This window comes from Poromitra crassiceps (genome assembly GCF_964638095.1).
Source record: "Poromitra crassiceps genome assembly, chromosome: 21".
Taxonomy (NCBI): Eukaryota; Metazoa; Chordata; class Actinopteri; order Beryciformes; family Melamphaidae; genus Poromitra; species Poromitra crassiceps.
Window position 1 is genome coordinate 25371219 of NC_139638.1, and position 7213 is coordinate 25378431.

The window sequence follows — 7213 nt, forward strand, 5'->3', positions numbered from 1 at the left end:
TATTCTGCATGCCGTCTGCTTCTCTGGATGTAGGCCTACTACGAGCCCTGTAATGGCAGAAGGATGAAGTCAATAATCACTTATAAAACAGATAGTTTCAAAACCTGCATGGAGTTTCACTTCGAATAAGTTACTCTCCAGACAAATTTGTAATTTATGGAAATAATCATCTTTTAGATTTTCTCTGAAATGGAGCACATCGATAAAGCTGATGTGGACAAGAGGTTGCTAGAAGGATTTGGAAAAGCAGTAGACAAAATGATTGCAGAGGCCAAAAGGAGTAGCATGGGAAAGCAGATTATACTCCAGCACCAATAAGAATTTACTAGCAGAAGCTCACAGACAATTCAAAAGAGAGGGCTTGAATGTGTGAATACTTCTCAACAGTGCTGTTAGTGATGTCAGACTATGTGGTCTCTTGCCTTCTCTAACACAGCACAGCAAAAATATATACTCTATTGTGTAAGTTGAGCAATAGAGATACTTATTTTTAAGTTAAAGAGCCAAGTAACTCTTTTATTTCATCAGCACAAAGACGGGAGACATATGCAGACAGCGGAATGTAGCTACCCTAAATTCAAGCACTTTCAACAAATTTCCATGACTTTTCCATAACTTGTCCATGACCTGGAAATTGTATAGGCTAGATCTATTTATTTAATAATTTATTATGTTATTAAAAGCAAAATACAGTAAAATATGCAAAAACATAAACAATGATAATTCAATCATAAAACCTAAACAATCATACATATATTCATAATATTCAAAATAATAAAAGCACCCATTAAAGGCAAAATACAGTAAAACAGTAATACAGTCTCAGAAACAATCATACACATTTTCATAATAAACAAATTACCGTCAGTAATTCCAAGTTCCCACAGGGTGAAATCTGAAAAGTGTTGTGATCTCTTCTTTCTTCTGGGGAATATGATGATGAATGAAGTGGCTTCATATTATAAGTTAACTCAATGCACCCTGCTGAAGTGAAACCAATAGTCTTACGAGTTTTATGTATGGTTGAGTCATGAATGTGTCATATAGATGTTGATGTCATGTGATGTGATGTTGAAATGCATGACGGGAGAGCGGCAGACAGTTACCGTGGTTACCGTGAGTAATTACTAGTAAATTACTAGCGTCGGCACGTGAAGCTAACGTTAGCCACCATAGCACCGGTGTGGACAAGCTAGCCCAGCTAACAGATTGTGGCTAGCTCGGCAGAAGCGGAAGATGGAATTACTAAAGCCTCCCGCCGAGCTCAAGTTGACTGGGAACGTAGAAGAACAATGGAGACGTTTCAAGCAACGTTTCACGACGACGCTGAAGTTGGCATCCGATTCGCAGCTCCCGATTGGAATTTTCCAGTCCACCTTAAAAAGTGGAATAACGCCTCTAGATGGCGTGGTTCGACCATTTTCAAGCGAGTTCATGAACTGGAAAACATAGGTACAGTATATAGGGGGGATATGTAATGAGAATACATTATAGAATGAATCCTGCATTTTGTTCGTTTTTAATGTTGCATGCAATTCTTATTGACATCAAAAAGGTTCTCCTATTGGTGTAAACAGCTGGAAAAAAAGAGTTGATTTCACAGCTTTTGCCCATCTAGACTGCATAAAACCTTGCCCCTTTCGGAAGGGGCAACATAAAACCACGTCCAACTCACAGACCATTACACTTATTGTTTTCAAATCTGGCCTAGATTATAAAGGGGACATTAGACTATCATTATGGCACAGTGTCTGATTTGTGAAACATATCGCTGATTTGTGAAAATGCTATGATTGCAGTTTTCAGCTGATTTGGAGCATCTAGAGTCTAGATGCTCCAAATCAAAGAGGAACTGCTGACGTTACTGCCCCTGAAGACGACAACAAGGGGTGTTGATATCTACGAGGCGGTGAAGGGGTATTTTGTGGAGAAAAATGTACCGCTAGAAAAGATGGTGTCTGTGACAACAGACGGAGCCCCCGCCATGACAGGCCGTCACACAGGCTTCGTGGCTAAATGTAAAGGTGATCCAGATTTCCCAACGTTTCTGCATTACCACTGTATCATTCACCAGCAGGCGATATGTGCAAAGGTGATGGGCTTTGATCACGTGATGAGTCCTGTCATAAAAATCATAAACAGCATCCGTGCCAAAGCTAAACAACACAGGTCATTCAAGGTTCTGTTGGAGGAGCTGTCAGCTGAATATGGTGACCTGTTACTGCACACTGAAATCCGATGGCTCAGCAGAGGGAAAGTTCTGAAGCGGTTTTTATCACTGTTGGGTGAAATCAAGGAGTTTATGGAAACCAGAGGGGAGGACAGTACACCTCACTGCTGCAGGACACTGAGTGGATACTCGACCTTGCGTTTCTCACTGACATCACTTCAGAGCTGAACAGTTTGAATTGTGAACTGCAAGGCAAAGGTAAGACTGTCTCTGACATGATCAGTTCTGTAAATGCTTTTAAAGCCAAGATGAACATTTTCTCTGTGCATTTACAACGGAAGAAATTGCTGCACTTTCCATCTGTGCAGGCAGTGCTGAATGATGATGCTTCATGCATCACGGCTCTTGGGCAGGGCTGCAGAAAAGTACTGCCAACTCATAAACAGACTTGGACAAGAGTTTGAAAACAGGTTCTGTGACTTTGATAAACTGGAGCCATGTGTGTCATTCATTTCAAATCCTTTCATGCAAGTGGACATGACACACACTGCCGAGCAACTAAGTGAGGCATTCAACTTGGATGCTGGTGAATTAGAGATGGAAATTATCACTTTGCAAAATGACATCACCCTCAAAGCCCACTGGGGCACACCAAACTTTTGGTGCCCTGTGGACCCAGAAAAGTATAAAGGTGTGTGCACAGCAGCTATGAAAGTTCCATGTCTTTTTGGTTCAACCTATCTGTGTGAATCAGCCTTTTCTGATATGAACTTCATAAAGAATAAGTACAGAACACGCCTTATTGATGCTAATCTAGAACACTCAATCAGAGTTGCAGTATCAAGTTATACACCTGATTACAGTGCACTTGTGAACAGTATGCAATCCCAGGTTTCCCACTAAAAGTGAAAACAGTAATTAACTGGAAAATGAAAAATAATAGCAGAATAAGCTGCGAATACTGTGGTTACACTGAAAAATAATAGCAGAATAAACTGAGAATACTGTGATTACACTGAAAAATAATAGCAGAATAAACTGAGAATACTGTGATTACACTGAAAAATAATACCAGAATAAGCTGAGAATACTGTGATTACACTGAAAAATAATGCCAGAATAAACAGAGTAATTGCACAGGAAAATGTTACCAGAATAAAAATGAGATGTTGCCATTAAAAAGTTACAAAAACATGTTGCTGTACCAAAATAAATTGTAACTGTTGATCTGGTAACCAACACTCAGAAGTCTGTTGAAACCAAAGATGTTTACTCCTTGTCTAGTTTGTAATGTACTGCACTGTGACTTCATTATAAGAGCAGGGTGGTGGAAGGTTATATGTTTCAGGTACCTGTCACAATTACAGACAGATGTTACAATGTGATATTATTGCACTTTGAAATGGTGAAATGGTTGTTCAGATAAACAGAAATCATTAAAATTGCACTTTAAAATGTATATCTGTGTTTTCCTATGATCACTTAGTAAAACATTATTAATAATTTTTGTGAGGAATGATTAACAGTAATTAGTGAACATAGCTGTGTCTCCTGTAGGCGATTAAATGCATAATACTCATTATTTAAAGGTAAATCGAGCAAATTTCAACAGGTAGCCCCCCACATGACACTCTACCCTTCAGGTAGCCCTCGACCTCAAAAAGGTTGGTGACCCCTGATCTAGACCACACAAAACCACGTCCAACTCACAGACCATTACACGTATTCTTTTCAAACCTGGCCTAGATGACAAAGGGGACATTAGACTCTCATTATGGCACAGTGTCTGATTTGTGAAACATATCACTGATTTGTGAAAATGCTATGATTGCAGTTTTCAGCTGATTTGGAGCATCTAGACCACACAAAACCACGTCCAACTCACAGACCATTACAGGTATTCTTTTCAAACCTGGCCTAGATGACAAAGGGGACATTAGACTCTCATTATGGCACAGTGGCTGATTTGTGAAACATATCGCTGATTTGTGAAAAGGCTATGATTGCAGTTTTCAGCTGAATTGGAGCATCTAGACCACACAAAACCACGTCCAACTCACAGACCATTACACGTATTCTTTTCAAACCTGGCCTAGATTATAAAGGGGACATTAGACTCTCATTATGGCACAGTGTCTGATTTGTGAAATATATCGCTGATTTGTGAAAATGCTATGATTGCAGTTTTCAGCTGATTTGGAGCATCTAGACCACACAAAACCACGTCCCACTCATAGACCATTATACGTATTCTTTTCAAACCTGGCCTAGATTATAAAGGGGACATTAGACTCTCATTATGGCACAGTGTCTGATTTGTGAAACATATCGCTGATTTGTGAAAATGCTATGATTGCAGTTTTCAGCTGATTTGGAGCATCTAGACCACACAAAACCACATCCAACTCACATACCATTACACGTATTCTTTTCAAACCTGGCCTAGATTATAAAGGGGACATTAGACTCTCATTATGGCACAGTGTCTGATTTGTGAAACATATAGCTGATTTGTGAAAATGCTATGATTGCAGTTTTCAGCTGATTTGGAGCATCTAGACCACACAAAACCACGCTCTATCTAACTGCTCTATCTAACTCTATCTAACTGCAATAGGGGCGACAGAAAATGAGGACCCGCAGAAGATCGCGGTGCTTCTGACGGTCGCAGGAACCGAAGCCATAGACCTCTTCAATAGCTTTCAGTTGTCCGAGGGTGATCAGAAGGACTACGACCTGGTAATAAGAAAGTTTGAACGTTTCTGTACGCCAAAACGAAATGAAACATAGTGTAACGCTGGAGGACGTGGGATGGGGGAGTGGGTGTGTGCTAGTGGAGGGGGGTGCTCCGTAGGGGTATATGCCGGTGGGTCAACGGGGTGGGACCATGGGGAAGCTTTTAGGTGTAACACCGTTCTGTTGTTGTTGTTCCGGGAGAGTCTGAAAGAAGAGACTCACGTTACTGCACCGTCTGAGAGACACGCTACCAGTAGTATTAGGTAGGCTACCGAAACCGGCTGTTTATACAAGTTATCGGAGCACCTCCAACTCCCGGGTTACTCTGTGAGCTGCGGCAGGAAATAAATAACACGTGAGGTAAAAGTGTAACTTGTCCGTCTCTGTCTATCTGCTAGCTTAGTTAGCCACACCGCAATGCTACATTGGTGTCAGAGGTGTGGATTTTTTTTACACACGTCGCCTGTGGCTAACAGAAAGCAGATAAAGACGAGGGAGTGTTAAAGAAAAACGAACATTTAACACGTTCACTGCCATTGACGAGTTATCTCGGCTTACAGAATCCGACGGTTCACTGCCAAGGACGAGTTATCTCGGCTTAATTTTTTTTTTTTTTTTTTTGACGGTGGGACGTGGATCAACACTCCCCACGTCTCCTATAAAAAATATTGGAGTCAGCGAACGTGTACAACCCATTCCACGGACCCACTAAGTGGCGACAGTGCTCTCCCAGACTAGAGGAAGGCAAGCAAAAAGCAGTTTCCTCTAAGCCATTCTCATGAAAATGGATTGGCGAAAACGCTTTCGTTTTCGCGCTGATTGCTGGCATAATAGATTACGGGTGGAACACACTTTGAAACACGCAGCATAAATATGACCAGAATCGCAAAAGCTTCATCAAAGCTCTCAACCAAAACTCCAAGAAGCGAGCGAGTCCATCCAGACTTCCTCAAAGAGCGGCCGCGCAGACAGGCACACAGCAGCAGCAAAGCAGTGAGACTGGTGACAAGCTTGTGACATGCCCGCTGCAGCCAAGAAGAACGCCCACGGAGGGAGGAGTTGGAAGCAGAGGGGGGTTTCCTGCTGTTATGGAGGAAATTACTGTTCAAAACTATTGTTTAGATGTCTGACGTCTTACTGATGCCAAAAATGAATGGTTAAAGTGACTGTTCTATCGAATTTCACAAAAAGCCGTTTATCTCAAAATAATTTTTCTGACGCTGAAACCATGCTGTATTCAACTGCTAATGCTTACATAACTACTAACTCTACAAACTAACTCTTTTAGACAGAGAAAGCACACATTCTATTAGTTCTTTTGAGATATTGTGTGTTCACAAAATCTTAGCAGAAAAGAATCCTCGGGTCTTGAAAGATGAGCCAGAATCCTCAAAAAAACCCTCTGGCAGAACCTACCTACAGTAAAAAAAAAAAAGGCTGGCAGTGAATGTGTTAAGAAAAAAAACAAAAAACAAGGCCAGGTCGAAACCTGGCATAGGGCCGGTGTGCTCAGTAAAGTGCATATAACTCTGCCAAGCTGTATTGAGTCATTTGTGTAGTGTGCCTGTGCTGTAGTGTAGCCTATGTGGGTTAATAATCCTGGGTTTAAGCTTCATTAACACATTGAGTGCCAGCGACGCCATATGGCGTCAAGAGAAATTTGACGTGGGGCACGCAAGGCACTACAGCATACAACAGACCCAGGCAGCTGCAGCAGGCTCGATGCACAGAGAGCAAACAAGCTAGAATAGGCTATCTGATGCCCACCAGCAGTAAATCAAGACCAGCAAGAAGGTGTAGGGTCTGCGCACGCAGGGGCCAGCGCTGCTGGTTGCAGCTAAAAAATATTATTTGGCCAAACAAAATTCCTTTGTTTTCACTCTTTTATTGAAGGAAATTATTTTTGAGGTGTCATTACATCAGAAAATATTAGCAATGAGTTAATGATGTGCTTGAAATGCTTCCTTTCACAAAAGGCTGAATATCTCAGGTTTCTAGAAAAAAATGGCTGTTTTTGGTCAAATCAAGCTATCTTCTCCGGCTCATAACTAAAGAACGGAAAATGGGATCAATAAACTTTTTTTTGCAGGTGATAGAAGAGAGTCTCATCGTTATTTGTGCGTGTTCAGTGTTTACATAGTAATTATTAAAGAAATTATATGACTGTTTTAAAATGCATTGCGGCCTATGTGGCACAGTACAGCACCTTTTGCCCAAGGGCCGTGGCACTCAAAGTGTTAACATGAAGTGCCAGATTTATGGTTAATCTAGTAATATATATTATTTTCACACATAAATGTAGGCTAT